Below are 17924 nucleotides of genomic sequence, written 5' to 3'. Positions count from 1 at the left end.
TTATTTTCACTTGGAGTCAAACTTCTACTGGCATAGGCCACAGGACGAAGTCCAGTGGGGTATTTCTGGTGTAGCACAGCTCCCAATCCATTGAGGCTGGCATCCACGTGCAGAATGTAAGGCTTCTCCGGGTCAGCATAGGCTAGAACGGGAGCCTCTGTTAGACTATTCTTCAGCCCCTTAAACACTTCTTCACAAGCGGATGTCCACCGATCCCCGAAGGGAGTTCTTGGGGTGGTCTTCTTCTGCTTGGGTTCCTCTGGATAGACATTCAGCAGATTGTTCAGCACAGCCGCCTTCTTGGAGTATCCATCCACAAACCGTCGGTAGTAGCCACAGAACCCGAGAAAGGACCTCAGCTCCATCACATTCTAGGGTCTTGGCCAATTCACCACTGCCTCCACCTTGGCCGGGTCGGTGGCCACTCCATCTGCAGACACTATATGACCCACATAAGTGACCGATGTTCGACAGAAGCGGCACTTATCCAAGGAGAGCTTCAGGCCTTCTTTCCCTAAGCGATCCAGCACTTTCATCAGCCTAGTCTCGTGTTCTTCAAGTGTGGTTCCGAACACAATTATGTCGTCTAGGTAGACCAGACACTCACGAGGACACATATCTCCAATCGTCTTCTCCATAAGCCGTTGAAAAGTGGCCGGATCACCGCAGATACCTTGGGGCATCCGGGTGAACTGATAAAATCCCAGAGGACAGACGAACGCCGTCTTCTCTTGATCAGGTGGGCTCATAGGAACCTGGTAATACCCAGATTGAAGGTCCAACACGCTAAACCACTGGCTTCCGGACAATGCGCTGAGGATCTCCTCTATTCGTAGTAGCGTGTATTGGTCAGGTACAGTACGTCTGTTCAATGTTCTGTAGTCCACGCACAATCGAACCGACCCATTTTTCTTTCGTACCACCACAATCGGTGAGGCATAGGGACTTCGAGATTCGGTCACTATACCGGCCGTTTCGATCTCGTTCAGGACACCACGCACATCCTCCACGTCTCTGGGAACTATACGGTGAGACCTTTCCCTAAACGGCGTGTCATCATTCAGATGAATCGTGTGCTGAGCGCTTCTGCTGCATCCCACGTCCATCTCACTAGTAGAGAACACATCTCATCTCTCTCTCAACTGAGCACATAGCCTCTCCTTCCATTCTTCCTCCAGGGGAGACTCTCCGAAGTCGAATTGTAGTGCCTCGGGCTCTTCTCCCACACGGGCAGTGTGAACGGTCACTGTGTCGTCCACAGGATCCACAGGATAAATTCTACCCAGCCTTTGTCCTACTTCAAGCGGCACGGTATGTAGAGACATGTTATGGATAGACACGGTAATCTTCCTGGGGACATTAGATGGCCAATCCCGTACTTCAGGTATCATTCGGTATCCCCAATGACTCTCATACACGGGAAGAGTCTCCAGCGAAAAGTATCTGTCGTTTTCGTGCCGACTGGGGTACTTGATCAGCACGGTTACACGCCTCACTCCCCCTGGTGGAATCTCCAATAACCCTCGCTCTTGATTAAAGATTTCACCATACTCTTCTTCATACGCCACCCTATAGCATTCTTCCCGTAGGCCAGGTGCTATATTCAGGGATGACAATGGTAGCTCGCCGGCTTCCTGCAGGAATGAGCGAATCACCCACCGTACTATATCTGCATTCGTGCCCAATATGATGGGGGCACTGGGATGTTCTCGAGCCTCCGGGCAGACCAAGGCTTCCACCAGCATGGGATGTGACTTGTTAGTGTTCAACTGCAAGATATCCAGCTTGACCGCCACTATTCCGTCTATGGGGTAATCATCTTTACTCAGTCCCCACAACTTCATCTTTTCGGCTGACTACAAAGGAAGATGGCTGAGGTGCTGGTCGTAGAATGGACGGTAGATAATGGTCACTTGTGACCCAGTGTCCAGAAGTGCTGAAGAGTAGATCCCCTCCACGACGACTCTTATTATAGCGGTGAGCCCTACTAGACAGTAGGCATCTGGTTGGGGCGTCTCCTCTATGGGAGGCCTCCCCGACTCTTCGGCAACATCCTCGGGTACGGTTGATAAGGACGAGATTGCCTTCTGCACTGTTACGGTGTAGGTCTGGGCCTTAGTGGGCCTCTTGGGGTGCGAACAGCTCCTTGCAACATAGCCCTTCTCGCCACAGTTGAAGCAACGGAAGTCTGGACGGGGACCCGGACTGTCAGGTGACCTGGGAGCGGACCCAGGCACCTCCGGGGTGGCCGTATCCTTACCGCTCTTGCTTCCCTTTACTTTGGGCACTGTTGCTTCCTTGGTCTCATCCTTGCGAGGGTCTTTGGCCTTCTTGGGCGTATGCAACCTAGTATAGGCCTCATGACTCTTCACTTAATCCAGTAGGTCTTCTAGAGTAGGGGGGTCCCCCTTCCGTAGCGCGCATCTGATCATTATTACGATATGGTGAGTGGGTATGGCTCCCCGCAGGAATTGAGTGCGCCTATACTCATTCACTTCTGAGGCCTTGATGACTTGGCGGGAACGTAGATTCCACAAGAGCAATTGGATCCGTTGTATGAACTCTGATAGGTCTTCCCCCTCCTTCTGGCGGAGATTGTAATACTTAGTCCATAACTCACTCACATCATCTTCCTTACCATATGCCCGGGTAAGAGACTCCATCATCTGATGTGCGGTAACCTCAGTATGTTGATCTTTATACATCTTGATGGTAGTGGACGCAGGCGGGCGCAGGCACTCCATGATTCGTTGTCTTTTCACCTCATCAGGACAGGTCCACTCTTCAAGTACCTGTGAAGCATATTCCTTCCAAACATCAAAAGCCTCTTCACCGGTGGCTGAGGGGAGGGGGGTTCGTGCTTGGGCCCACCCAGTTGTTGTATGGCCTGGGCTAGTAATTGGATTTCTCCCATTCTACTGGGGCTGAGGTTGGGGCTGGAGCTCCGCCTGCTTGAGCGACAATTAGCACAGGATAATACACTGGCCTCATCCTCGCATATACTTTCGGGTGGGGACAAGGACATGCACATACTAGTCTCTAGCAAGTCTGTAATGGGGCTACAGGGTTCGAGTTTTATCGGCATTTCAGGATATATAACAGGACGACACCCTGAGCTGAGGGCCCCGGGGAACCGCAAGTTGGATGGGCTTTGCTCGGGTGACAATTCACATCCCCCAGTGATTAGTACGGTGCACCATGACCCGTGTGGGTCGGAGCGGCAACCCAAAATTCTGGCATCTTCTAAGCCTGGATACTGCATTAGGATTAAACATAGTTCATAGGATGCGGCATTGGCGGGAACTTGTCCTACAACAAGGGTTTGTGAGGGCGGGACTTGCCTTTTTGCCGCCCACGTGTACACCTCTTGGCGGGAAGGTAACGTGTAACCTAACGACATTTTTACTGAGTTCGGGCACCCCAGGTCTGGATCTCAGCAGCGCCTCCAAATGTAGCCCTTGCACCCCTGGGATACGGTAACTACTGATGCTGCTGTCACCTGTGAGGCTAACAAGAGGCCTGAGCCTCCGCCACTGGGAGCCTGGGGTATACTTACACTGGGTGCAGCGCCTCCACTGATGAGGGATCCCAACTTGGTGGGAGTGTTCCCTTATCAGAACCAACATATACAGTAACCACACGCAGTTGGATAAAACAGTATTTACTTAGCATAATAATAATAACCTTTGCATAATGTTTCATACATAAACAGCATGACATTCCCCTGCATGAATATCATCACATCACCCCACACATATAAATGGTTGCACCACTTTAGTGTCAGTCTTTATATCACCCTAGTCCTTGGTGTACCAATGTGCCAGGGCACTTAACCTCTTAGTGTCCACCAGCGATAGATTGGAGTGTGTGTGTGAGGGACAGCGCTTCCCTGTGTTGGGGCCCGTTGGTGCACTTTAATATAATACCTTCCTGGTTATGGTCCTAACCAGGAGAATCCTTGAGGAGTCTGCAATACCGCAACGTGATCCCACGTAGCACTGCACTGCTCTCTGCAGAAATGAATGCACACGCTGACTCCACAGGGGAGGGATTCCCAGACGGATTATCCCTTTGCAAACAGTCTCTGTTATGCAATCAGAGTCTCTTCCTGCTACACACTGTGCTGACAGTCAGACTCTGTCCTGCAACCTTTTTCTCACTAGGAGTACAGTGAAGGAGTCCCTGTCTTAAGGCAGTTCCCTACACAATACAGTTACTTCTCTACAGTGATTCAGGGAATTAACTGGGCCCTGGGATTTAACATCTGGCCTAATCCTTGGAGCACTGCTCTTTGGATCTAACCTGCAGCTTCAGGCTCCTGGTCTTCACTCACTGCTTCCTGTTCCAGCATGCAATAGTCTTTCCTGCTATTCAGCAGAATCCTGCAGCCCTACTGGCTCCCTAGTGTCAGGTGGTGTCACTGCCCCTGAGCATCATGGGGGTTGTAGTTCTATCTGCAGCATTTACATAGGGAGCCTCATGCTCTCCCTCTAATGGCTGCCTCTCTGCAGCTTGCACTCATGCACCCCCTGAAATGGCCGCTGCGGAGTTGCCCTGCTCATGTGCAACCTCGCTGCGCATGCGCATACACCAACATGGCGGCGCCCTGCGGAGGGAACCGCCCGCGACTCCGTCACCCTGCCGCACATCTCTAGTGGTAAGGAGAGGGGAGGAAACCGGAAGCACGGGGGACCGGAGGGTACCTGGCTATATATATATATAATTGATTAGAGACAGAAACAGTGCAGGAGAAGAGAGCAGGCCACAGCCTAGGAATGGACACTGAACAACCAGACAGGGGTCAGTCCAGTCACTCAGATGTTAATGGTTACATAGTTGCATAGTACTAGATGAGGTTGAAAAAATACATATTTCCATCAAGTTCAACCTATGCTAAATTTAGACGACAGATACTTTATCCTATATCCGTACTTACAGTACATTGGTCCACAGGAAGGCAAACAAAAACCCAAGTGAAATATCATTTAATGATATCTCATAAGAGGAAAAAAATATTCCTTCCCGACTCCAAATATTGGCAATCAGATTAATCCCTGGATCATCATTCTGCAACTGTTTACTTATTTGGTATATCCCTGTATACCTTCACTTTCTAAAAAGATGTCCAATCTTTTTTGAAGATATCTATTGTATCTGCCATCATAGTCTCCATGGGTAATGAATTCCACATTTTAACTGCCCTTACAGTAAAGAACCCTTTCCTTGGTTGCTGGTGAAATCTCCTTTCCTCCCACCTCAAGGGATGACCCTAAGTCCTTTGTACTGCCCTTGGGATGAATAGTTATTTTGAAAGCTCCTTGTACTGTCCCCGAATATATTTGTATATAGTTATCATATCCCCTCTTGGGTGCCTCTTTTCTTATGTAAATAAATATAATTTAGCTAGCCTCTCCTCATAAATCAGGTTTTCCGTCCCCTTTATTAATTTGGTGGCTCTTCTCTGCACTTTCTCTAGTTCCATAATGTATTTTCTACTGAGTAGTGCCCAAAATTGTACTCCATATGCAAGGTGTGGTCTTACTAATGCTTTATAAAGAGGCATAATTATGTTTACTTCCCTTCCATCCATTGTCGTTTAATGCAAGATAGATCTTGTTTGCCTTTGCAGCTACTGCATGACATTGGGCACTATTGCTAATCCATCAAGGATTTACAGTTAGGTCCGGAAATAATTGGACACTGACACAATTTTCATAATTTTGGCTCTGTACGCCACCACAATGGATTTGAAATGAAACAACCAAGATGCAATAGAAGTGCAGACTTTCAGCTTTAATTGAAAGGGGTTAAACAAAAAAAATTGTAAAGTATTTAACCCTATGTGCTCTAACAGGGACAGACCGTGATCCCCAGTAATAAGGAGGGACCAGGTCAGCAGATCTGACTCTGCCCAGCAGATCTGACTCTGCCCTTTTTATGCTACCAGCCTCTCACGTTTTTATTGTTCTGAGTGTATGTAGACACTACTTGTGTACTACAATTTTTATATTTTTTCTACCCAGTGGACCAACGGTTACTTATCTGTAGCAGATGTACTCTCCATGACATCTGCGATAAGGTAGTAGTTAGTTAGTGAGTGTGTGTGAGTGCTTTAAACATTGCTGCAGTACTCTGATTCAGCAGCACTACCCAGGGAACACAGCAGCGATCTGCTGACCTGGTCCATCCTTATTACTGGGGATCACGGTCTGTCCCAGTGAGAGCACATAGGGTTAAATACTTACCTGATATGCTCACCTGTGTATACCGTATGAATACCAACCTGGTATACCTAACTGTGTATACCGTGTGACCGGTATATATAATAACACTCACCACTACCTAGAGCTTCAAATTTGAATGGTCTACCCCTGTGAGAGCACAGAGGGATGAATACTTACCTGATATGTTCAGCCGTGTATACCGTATGAACACCTACCTGGTATACCTACTTGCGTATACTGTGCGACTGATATTATAAACACACTCACCATTACCTAGAGCTTCTACTTTGATAGCCACCAGTGGCTGTGTCTGTGACAGAACATAACTGCCATAGACTCCAGTGGGTTTTTGACACCATCTAGCTTTACCCTGCACATATCATCAGGGGTATTAGCCCACACTCTACACGCGAGACCTGGTATATATATTTTACTTTCGCTGCGCTTTTTTTGGCTCATATGAGTCTCAATCATTTTGATACTTAGCGTCCCTATTTTAATATTGAGTTATGACTCTAATAAAGGTTTTTTAATGTGCACACCTCATACATCCCTGCATACACCCCTATTCCTGTCCCCTGTATATTGTGCATCTGCTGAGTGCTCTCCATTGGGGTTCTATTCTCTCCACAATATTGCTTCTGTCTTCTGTCACATCATCAATAAACGTTAGTGGCCCAGTGCCATTGTAAGCCATGCATGCCCTTGCCATCACACTGCCTCCACCGTGTTTTACAGATGATGGGGTATGCTTCGGATTATGAGCCGTTCCAAGCCTTCTCCATATTTTTTTCTTCCCATCATTCTGGTACAGGTTGATCTTAGTTTCATATGTCCAAAGAATGCTGTTCCAGAACTGGGCTGGCTTTTTTAGATATTGTTTGACAAAGTCTAATCTGGCCTTTCTATTCTTGAGGCTTATGAATGGTTTGCACCTTGTGGTGAACCCTCTGTATTTGCTCTCGTGAAGTCTTCTCTTTATGGTAGACTTGGATAATGATATGTCTACCTCCTGGAGAGTGTTCTTCACTTGGCTAGATGTTGTGAAGGGGTTTTTCTTTACCATGGAAAGGATCCTACGATCATCCACCACTGTTGTCTTCCGTGAACATTCAGGCCTTTTTGTTTTGCAGAGCTCACCAGTGCATTCTTTTTTTCTCAGAATGTACTAATCTGTTGATTTGGCCACTCCTAATGTTCCTGCTATCTCTCTGATGGATTTTCTTCTTTTTTTTGCAGCCTAAGGATGCCCTATTTCACTTGCAGAGAGCTCCCTTGACCGCATGTTGTGGGTTCACAGCAACAGCTTCCAAATGTGAATGCCACACCTGGAATCAACTCCAGACCTTTTACCTGCTTAATTGATGATGAAATATCAATGGAATAGCCCACACCTGTCCATGAAACAGCTTTTGAGTCAATTGTCCAATTACTTTTGGTCCCTTAAAAAAGAGGGGGCTACATATTAAAGAGATGTAATTCCTAAACCCTTCCTCCAATTTGGATGTGAATACCCTCAAATTAAAGCTGATAGACTGCACTTTAAGCCCATATTCATTATTTAACTGTAACTTGAATTTTTTTTGGTACACAGCCGAAATAACAAAACTTGTATCAGTGTCCAATTATTTCCGGACCTAACTGTACCTAATATCCCCATTTAATTTGTAAATGACCTCATCTGCCATTTACCTGCCCAAGTTTCCAGTCTCTCCAAGTCCGTCTGGAGAGAAATTACATCCTGCTGTGATTCTACTACCTTACACAATTTGGTGTCATCAGCAAAGATGGAGACTTTTACTCTATTTGCTCTCTATCAAGGTAATTAATAAACAAGTTACAAAACAGGGGTCACATTACTGATCCCTGAGGTACTCCACTCACAATTTTAGTCCAACCTGAAAAAGTTCAATTTATTACAACTCTCTGTGTATCCTTCAACCAGTTTTCAATTCAGGTGCAAATATTTTTACAGTGCAAAATTTGCTTTATTTTGTACACTAACTGCTTGTTGAAACCGTATCAAAAGCCTTTGCAAAATCTAAGTACACAATATCAACTGCATTACTCTGGTCTAAATTCCTACTTACCGCCTCAAAGAAACAAATAATGTTAGTTTGGCACAACCTATCCTTCATAAATCCATGCTGACTATTACTAATAATTTTGTTTTCCGTTAGGTATTCCTGAATATTATCCTGTATTAAACCTTCAAGTACAGTAGCTTCCCCACTATTGAAGTCAGGCTTACAGGTCTGTAATTCCCTGATTGTGATCTAGCTCCCTTTTTAAATATAGTCACCATGTCTGCTTTATGCCAATCCTGTGGTACTGAGCCTGTGGAAATTGAGTCCTTGAATATATATGTGTGTATATTTACCCCCCCCCCCCAGGTCCACATTTATTCCCCCCCAGGTCCATATTAATCCCCCCCAGATCCATATTTAACCGCCACCCCCCCCCCCCCCCCCAAGGCCCATACTGAATCCCCCCCAGGCCTTTTGTCACATTGGATGTAGCATCCAATATCTTTGTATCTTTGTCTTTTGTTGAAAATATTAAAATAAACAGATTGCATTGTAATGGGTTTTTTTCCGTATTAACAATAACAAGAAAACAGTTAAGTAAAAGTTGCGTGCTAAAAATGTTTTATTTCCGTGGTAGGTGCGCTATGGGTTGGGGGGAGAGGGGGGCTGCTCCTTTCATTTGTCCTGGGCCCCATGATTTCTGTTGGCGGCCCTGCTCGAGACCACCAGAAGGTTCTTAGCAAAGGGCATTTCAATAGACCTGGATGAGGTAGGCAGGATACAGTGACGGGATACTGATCCCAGAGGGATAGAGTGTATTCCCACCAACAGGTCCTCAGTTACTCTAAGTCTTAGAGTCTAAGGAATAACTTTATTTCACATCAGATCCTAATGTAAGAGGCAGCTGCCAGTCTCCTGTTTTGTGCCCATATGAAGTCATCATCTGCACTGTGCATGCCTCCTCCCTGTCAGGGGATCAAACATGAGGATATAGGAGCAGAGTGTGCCTCCTAATCACATGCGAGGGAGGAGCTAAATCAAGTGACCCCATAACACCTATCAGGAGCATCTGGAGATATCAAACATTGAAAAATAATTCAAATATGCTCATCAAGTTCTCTCATTAATAAAGGAAGGGCCCCAATTGTCAAAATGTTAATTTATCTCTGGTGTTGAGACTAGACAGCACTGCTTCTCTGCAATGTGTTACCAGCGCCTCGAGCACTGAAGGAGTTAAGAAAATAGTAGTGTGCTTGGTTCAGGGAATTCTGAACCTTGCGAACTTTGGGGCAACGTTTCTGGGACCTCATTTTAGAAACTTTTATATGCGACAGAGGCTTATTAAGATAAATCCTCTCTTTAAAAAGGGAACTGCGGGGGGCTTCCGGTGACGTCACCAGGGATGGTTGGGTGAACGAGGAGCTCCATGGATCCTACTGCACAATCTAACAGAAAAAGCACCTAAAAAGCTTAAAATTTTCCCCGATTTCAATCCCAGGACAGAGGCAAACTCGCCCAGAATGTCCTCTAAAGGAAAGAAGCCTGCAGCCCAAGGGGTTTCAAAGTATTTCTCGCCGCCACAGAAGAGACCGGAGGAGCCGGCTGAAAAGCAAGATGGCGACGGAACACGAGGCCAGCCACCCTCCGCGTGGGCCCGAAACCAGCCGAGAGAAAGCAGGGAGGAAGGAGAGCCTCTTACCAGAGAATACATGGAATAGCTCTTTGTCTCCATGCACGCTAAAGTGCACCTCTCTCTGCAAGCTGACATTAAAGAGGCAGTGCACGATATCAGAGAGGAAATCGCCTCATTAACAAATCGAGCAGCAGAAATGGAAACCAAGGTGGAGAGGGCCCTCAACCGACAAACAGCAGCGGAGGAAGAGATATCCGCCTAGGTGAGGAGATCGCGGCCTTAAAAGAAAGCCAGGAAGATCAGGAAAACATGGACAGACGCCAAAACATCCGTGTCAAAAATGTCCCTGAGACGGTCTCCCCCTCGCAAATCAAAACCTACCTGCTGGAACTGTTTACAACGATTTGTAAAGACATCCCAGAAAGGGACCTTGAAATTGATAGAACCCACCGAGCTCTAGGGCCTAAATCAGACGACCCCAAAAGGAGACGCGACATAATTGTGATGCTTCACAGTTACTCCTCCAAAGAAAAAATCATAACAGCCTGCCGTGAGATAGAGCCCCTCACCTTTCATGACGAATCCATTCAACTGTTCAGTGATCTCTCGAAACTAACAGTGATCCGGCGCAAAGAGCTGAAGCCACTCACCTCCCTCCTCAGGGAAAAGGACGTAAAGTATCGGTGGGGCTTCCCTTTTAAACTTATAATGAACAAAAGGGGTCGGTTCTTCACCATGAAGCACCCGGAGGATATGCTGCCATTTGCCCAGGCACTGGGACTGACCCCCCCACCCTTCATGGCTGGACTCCCCCCCACACCGAGGACAAGAGGATGGAAGAGGTGGCCCAGCAAGAGCGTCCGAGAGGATCGCCGCCCTGCACCAGAAGACACCAAGAGAGAAATAACCTAAAGCTGAACTCACCCCACGACACCTGGACCCGAGACCTGCCGAGATCTACCGCCAGTCTGGAGACGGAGCTCCGATGCGACTTCACCCGAGGACGACCAGCACATGAATCACTTCCCAGCTCCCTTCCCGCGAGACGAGGAACCACCGCGAGATCCCCCGGTTTTGCCGACTTGACGGAGAACTCTCCCGATAAGTCTCCCCGAAAAGCCGACCGCCTGGATTTACCCTGCAGCAGCGGTCTGAAGGGCGAGGACACATGGACGGTTCCCAGAACTTGAAGAGCGGAGCGATTAGCCCATGCTGGCCCGGATGGTCCTGTTGCAGCGGCGGGTTTGTGGGGGCTTTGGGGGGGTGGGGGGAGGGATATATTTACTGCACTGATCGCATGCATGGTGCGGCTCCAATTCCTACCCTGGTTAGTAATGAATATATGCATGCAACTGTTTTGTAAGGAACCCCACCGGACGAACAAATAGAAAGCCTCCCATTCAGCTGATGATGATTAAGCAAAAGTTATAAATGTGAATGTACTAAGATATGTCGCTCCCAGGAGGCTTTGCCAAAAGCTTCAAGCATAATTGCTCTGTGTTTTAAAATGTGATCATTGTGTTCAAAGGCTACCGGTCACCGATATACTGTGAATGGTTAAGGAGGTCTTTCACCCACCTTCCCCCCCTCCATGCTCATACAAGCTTCCCTTCCCTCTTCCCCCTCCTTCTCTCTCCCCCCCTTCACCTTCCCCCCCCCTTCCCCGCCCCCCTCCCCCCTTTTTATCCTCCCCCTCCTATCCATCCCCTACCCTCCCCCTCCCCTCGCCCCCCCTGCCCTAACCCCCCCCCCCCGCTCTAATTGGAAACTAGATAACAACAGGGAGACAGTATGCCCTGGTGTGAGAGGCTAGAGGCAGTGCAAAAGTATACCCTATTACCCAAAATGTAACTCAAGGCCCCAGCTAAGGAGCTGTACGTATGCATTAAACACATCTTTGCCTCTCTCAGAGAACGCCCCCCCGCCCCCCCTCTCCCCCCCGCCCCGCCCTGTCCTACGCCCCGCCCAACATAATTGAACATGTCCACCTCACAAACTCCAAAGCAATGCTCCTGAGCTTGGACGCAGAGAAGGCATTTGACAGAATTGATTCGCTATTCCTTACCAAAACATTAGAAAAATTTGGCTTCAAAGACACATTTCTAGAAGGAGTCCAGGCACTGTACCAAAACCCGTCTGCAATAGTTAGGCTCCCGGGCGGAAACTCAGAGAGATTCCAAATAAGAAACGGTACAAGACAGGGTTGCCCCTTGTCCCCCCTCCTTATTGCTCTCACCATAGAACCACTGGCGGCTAAAATACGAAATAATATAAATACCAAGGCGTAGCAATCGGAAACACAAACTATAAAATCTCCCTATTCGCTGATGATATTATTCTGACCCTAACCCAACCCCAAACTTCCCTTTCTAATCTCCAAAGAGAACTGGAAGACTTTGGCAATATTTCTGGATACAAAATTAATAGTGAAAAATCAGAGGCCCACAATCTCAGCCTCACAGAGCCAGAAGTGAAACTACTTAAAATAAACTTTGCATATAAATGGAGCCCCTCATACATCAAATATCTGGGGTTGAATGTATCGAAGGACTACCAATCACTGTATCAGCATAACTACCCAGCTCTCTTTGACAACATCAAAAAGGATTTGAGCAAATGGGAAGGTTATCAGATATCATGGATCGGAAGAATGATATCCATAAAAATGAACATACTCCCCAGACTGCTATATCTCTTCCAAACTCTCCCGGTCCATGTCCCTGGCTCAGAAATTAAAAACATTCAAAACAGGATGTTCCACTTCATTTGGCAAGGAAAAAGACCCAGAGTAGCTAGATCAGTGCTATTGTCACCACGAGGGAGAGGGGGCATTGGAGTCCCGGACATCCACAAGTATTACCAGGCAGCCCAACTAAAACAAGCCGCACTCTGGAATTCGGACCCAACCCAACGGTGCTGGCTCAAAATAGAGACACATTATGCCGAAGTGCCTTCTCTGCCGGCGTACCTTTGGAGTATGAAAAGAGGACATATGCCCACACAAAAATTTAAATTAGGGACGACAAAACACACCTGGGGGATCTGGCTAAAAACCAAGCTCAAATATAAGCTCTCTTCCCCTGGCACGCAACTCACGCCAATATTTGACAACCCCACATTCCCCCCTGGATGCAGGTCGAGGCTATTTGACCAACTAAAGATGAAAGGGATTAAGACAGTGGCGGATGTTCTATCCCTAGGGAGGCTCCTGAGCTTTCAGGACCTTCGAACTAAATATAAGATACCGGATTTGGACACGTTTAAATACCTCCAAATCAGACATTTCGTCCAAAAAATATCCCCAAACCCGGAGCTCCCCTCTCTTACTAAATTTGAGAGACTATGTAAATCTGATTCGGACCAAAAGGGACTCATTTCAAAAATCTATTCGATGCTAGAAACAGGGGAAGGCCCAGTAGAGCATGATTATATGCTTAAATGGGCCGCCGACCTGAATATATCCATTGAAGAGGAAGACTGGAAAAAGATATGGGAAGCAGCCTCTGGGACGTCCATATGCACTACTACAAAGGAGAACATCAATAAGATACTCTTCTATTGGTATCTTAATCCAGTGAGACTACAACAAATATACCCTCTGGCATCGGATCTTTGCTGGAGAGGCTGTGGTCAAAAGGGGGACATGGCACATTTGGTGGTCATGTCCAGAAATTAAGAAATACTGGACTACGGTCCAAAATTTAATAAAAGAGGTCACGACCCTCGAACTACCTATTGAACCACTGACCTACCTGCTCGGGAGACCGACTGAGGAAATCGGCCAACCAGTAAGGAAAGTAATCTCCTTTATTCTCACAGCGGCGAGATGTGAAGTTGCGGCCTCCTGGAAGAAAGTAATCCTTCCTACTAAGGGAATGATTAAAAAAAGAATTAACGAGGTGATGCAGATGGAAAAACTCACAGCCTATCTAAAGCAAAAAACTAATCCATTTTACAAGGTATGGGAACCATGGCTGATCTTATAGAACAACACCATCACCACTTTCTCCTCCCCACCCAGTGGAGGACTCCTGATACAGGAAAACTCAAACTCAGCAAATTGGAGGCCGGCCGCTTGGGGAAACTCCCCCCCCCCTCCTCCCCCCACTCCTTCCACCCCCGCTATCTGTCATCCTCCCCCCCCCCTACCCCACTTCTTCACTAGCCCTAGCTTCCCCCTCTCTGGGAAGCCCCACCTTTTGGGCATCTTGCCATGCCCTTCTTCCAGAAAAGTAAGGAAATTTTATAGTGTATTGGGATGTAAAAATCAATATATGCATGTTTGTAACCATGTAACTACCCAATAAAAATTTTTGAAAAAAAAGGGAACTGCAACTCTACAAATAAAAAGCAGCGGTACTCTGTCCGTAGGATCTCACAATCTAACCCTTATATAGAGGTTACAAGACGCAATACTAAAAGAATGGTGATGTACCATACATGGCATTACTGCCATTTTTATACTCATGTGTGATACTTAACTCTACATATATGAGAGTTACACATTGTAGCAACATGCTTACAGGGCTTCTCAACTCCAGTTCTCAAGACCCCCCAAAAGATCAGTTTGTCAGGATATCCCTGCTTCAGCACAGGTGGCTCAATCAGTGGCTCAGCCAAAGACTGAACCATCTGTGTTGAAACAGGGATATCCTGAAAACCTGACCTGTTGGGGGTCTTGAGGACTCGAGTTGAGAACCCCTGTGCTAAGCAAGTGACCTAATCATGACATGTGAAATCGCAGGCAACAATGTGAACTGTCATTTAACCCTTTCACTGCTAGGACGAAGATGTCCCAAAGCTAAAAGAGTGTGACTCATCTATGAAAGTGTATTGTTAAAGTGGAAGCTTTATTTGCTAAGCCAGCGGAACGCAAACTTTTGCTGCTGCTTCCCCCCTGTCTTGTTTTCCCGGGTCTCGTGCCCCCAAACCCCCCCCCCCCCCTCACCTTGCATCTGCTTTACGTCCTTGCATCTGCATCACGTCACTTAACGCGTGTGATGTCACGTCACATGGCCCCGCCGCGTTGCCATGGCGATGCGTCACACAGCTGGCTGAATCACAGTAAGTGGAGTGTCGCAGGGGCCTCACGCGATCCCCCGGCATTTCATTTGAATGCCTTGGGGAAGAGCGCGGGACCTCTGCAACCGCCCGTGGCCCCCCAGAAAAATGTTGCGCCCCCCAGTTTGCGCACCCCTGTGCTACGCAATAATGGGGACAGACACGGCTGCAGACCTGTCCGAGTCATGCAAATACACCACAAGTGGTATTTTTATTATTTATTGTTAATGTGTAATAGAGCTGACAGAGCTAATTCTCCTGCAATTAAATCTTTGCATCCTTTAGCACCTGCTGCCATTTACTGAACCCCCCTGGGCTCCCCTGATCTGCCATTTGGTTTTACATTCAGGGAATTACAATGCAAAGAAAAGGACTTGAAAGTGTAAAAGAGATAAGTCCTTCGGTGTTAGGTGATACCTTCATTTGGACTAACAATCTGACAAGACCATTTATGTTGCACTGTTGCAACTGGACTAACAAGGCTACTTCTACTTAATTGTGGACTTCAAACTATTTCAAGAAAATGCTGGGGTTTTTTAACTTGTGACCCAATTATGTCTCCGTTGCAATACAATGAATGTCAGTTGTAGCATATAGCACCTTGCGGATCTTGTTTGTTATTCATTTTATATTAAATTATTATTGCTGCCATAACAAAATGAAGAAAGACATTGTCATTTAACTCACAGCTGTAACCTATCACTGGGGATATTTATAGTACTAATGAGATGGACACAAGATAGACTAGCTCTGGCCTCAAAGCACATATACATTGAATGGATTTGTTTTCCTTTTTTTTTTTTTAAACCACAGATATATATATATATATATATATATATATATATATATATATATATATATATATATATATATATATATATATACCTGTGGTTTAAAAAAAATAATAAAGGAAAACAAATCCATTCAATGTAAATGTGTGTGTATATATATATATATATATATATGTATTTATATAATATATATATTTATATAATATATATTTATATATAATAGATATATATATATAAAGCAAAAATACATACACAAATGTGCAATATATGCGTGTCTCTATATATAAAAATGTAAATATATACATATATCTGTAGAAAGCGAGTGCTGTATATGTATACTGTATATGTGGTGATATATGTGGTACTGATACATGTGGTCTGACACGTGAAGTGCTGTTTTATCTGCTGTACGGTGGCAGGGTTTTGGTCACTTTTTTTTACTCCCCCTAACTTACTTTGCGTTCCTAGTGATATATACAGTATTATTACAGTACAGTATTAGTGGGCACAGGGTAACACCACTTTCTTTATTTATAGTCCTGAGGTGCTGCTATTTTTCTATTTCTACGTCTCTGGCTCCACTTTCTTTTATAAAGAAAACGAGATGAATTTTAAAAGGTTTCCCATCGTTTTTGTTCTTGGAGCATAAATATTGTATACACTATTCCCAAAAGAGGCCAAGAGATCGCTGCCCCATTGTTTAACCCTGAGCAATGTTTTCAGGCCCCTGTGGCAGCGGATGGGTTATCGGTTATCGGTTATCGATCTCTTGACCTCTTTTGGGAATAGTGTCTTTCTGGAGCATTTTGTAGATACATTTACTTTTACACAACAAAAACATTTCTCCATTAGAAAATGACCCTTAAAATATAATTGAGTCCAAAGACAGTGTGTAACTGCCCTGTGCTGTGTGTTTGTGTGTGAGAGGCGTGAGCTGTGTGTATGTGTGAGAGAGGCTGTGAGCTGTGTGTAACTGCACTGTGCAGTGTGCAGTGTGCAGTGTGCAGGTGTGTGTGTGCTGGCTGCAGTTGTTATGGTTTTTATCATTACAAGCTGATCCAGCATCAAGAGAAAAGAAAGAGGAGTTTGTTAAAAAAAAAGACTAAAACATTTACCAGGGACAAATTCAGAGTATTTCCAATGGTTTCCCTGAAAAAAAAACTGGTAACTGAATCTCATTCTGTTTCTGCAAATTGATGGGAGGGTTTCCAGAGAAGTGTGGCTAAGTGGTTATTTTATGAAGTATGAGACTGGCAAGTTATTTTATTCCCCGAGTTGTAGAAAAAAAATGAGTGCCCATTTATTTCTCCAAATGCATGTACAGTAATGAAATAGTTTTGCCAGAGACTCAAAAATGAAGAAATAGAGCAACTGATTACTGGACACTTTTATTTTGTAGTGAAATAGCTCTTATCTATATAACGACAAAATTACAATGTAATGAACAAAAATATTTGGAGTTTGAGGTGTGCTTAAATGTTTCTTGCATTTGATCTGAAAATAATAAATATTATTATATACAGATGTAATAATAAATATTATTCTACACAAATGAAATAATACATATTATTATATACAAATGTAATAATAAATATTACTATATGCAAATGTAATAATATCTATTATTATATACAGATGCAATGCAGCAGAGCAGTTGCACCTCTTTGATTTAACCATATATTACAAACGAACAGTTAATGTGAACTCATCTGCTTCTCTGTTTCTCCAAGATTTTCATGCAAAATAAATAAATAAGCTGTCATTGTTTACAATGAAACCCTTAAAGAAACAAAAATACGTACATTTCAAAAATAACTTAGTTGTTGAGTAAAAAGGCTTATGCCATTATAGAAAAATATATATAATTAATAAAAACAATAGTCACTTTGCTCACACTTTAACCATTACACCGCTTTAATACCCAGGAGCTGCTACATTGCCATCTTTACAAGCAGCCAGAGTCTCTGTGAGTTGGATAATATTTCTCAGCAGATGAGTTTGCTGCTGTGTTTCAGCACAAACAAGAAGTTGCTAAGTAAGACCCCAGATGTACAAAGATAACTGTCAGTTTCCCATTTGTGTTCCTTGTTTCAAAAAGTCGATATCCACTAAAACAATTTGCACAAAGAGGGATGAGGTTGCGTCTGCAATCGGGGCCAAAATCAATTAGGGAGAGAAATAGATATAC

This window comes from Ascaphus truei, chromosome 8 (genome assembly GCF_040206685.1).
Source record: "Ascaphus truei isolate aAscTru1 chromosome 8, aAscTru1.hap1, whole genome shotgun sequence".
Lineage (NCBI taxonomy): Eukaryota > Metazoa > Chordata > Amphibia > Anura > Ascaphidae > Ascaphus > Ascaphus truei.
Note: the sequence above shows the minus strand (reverse complement) of the source record.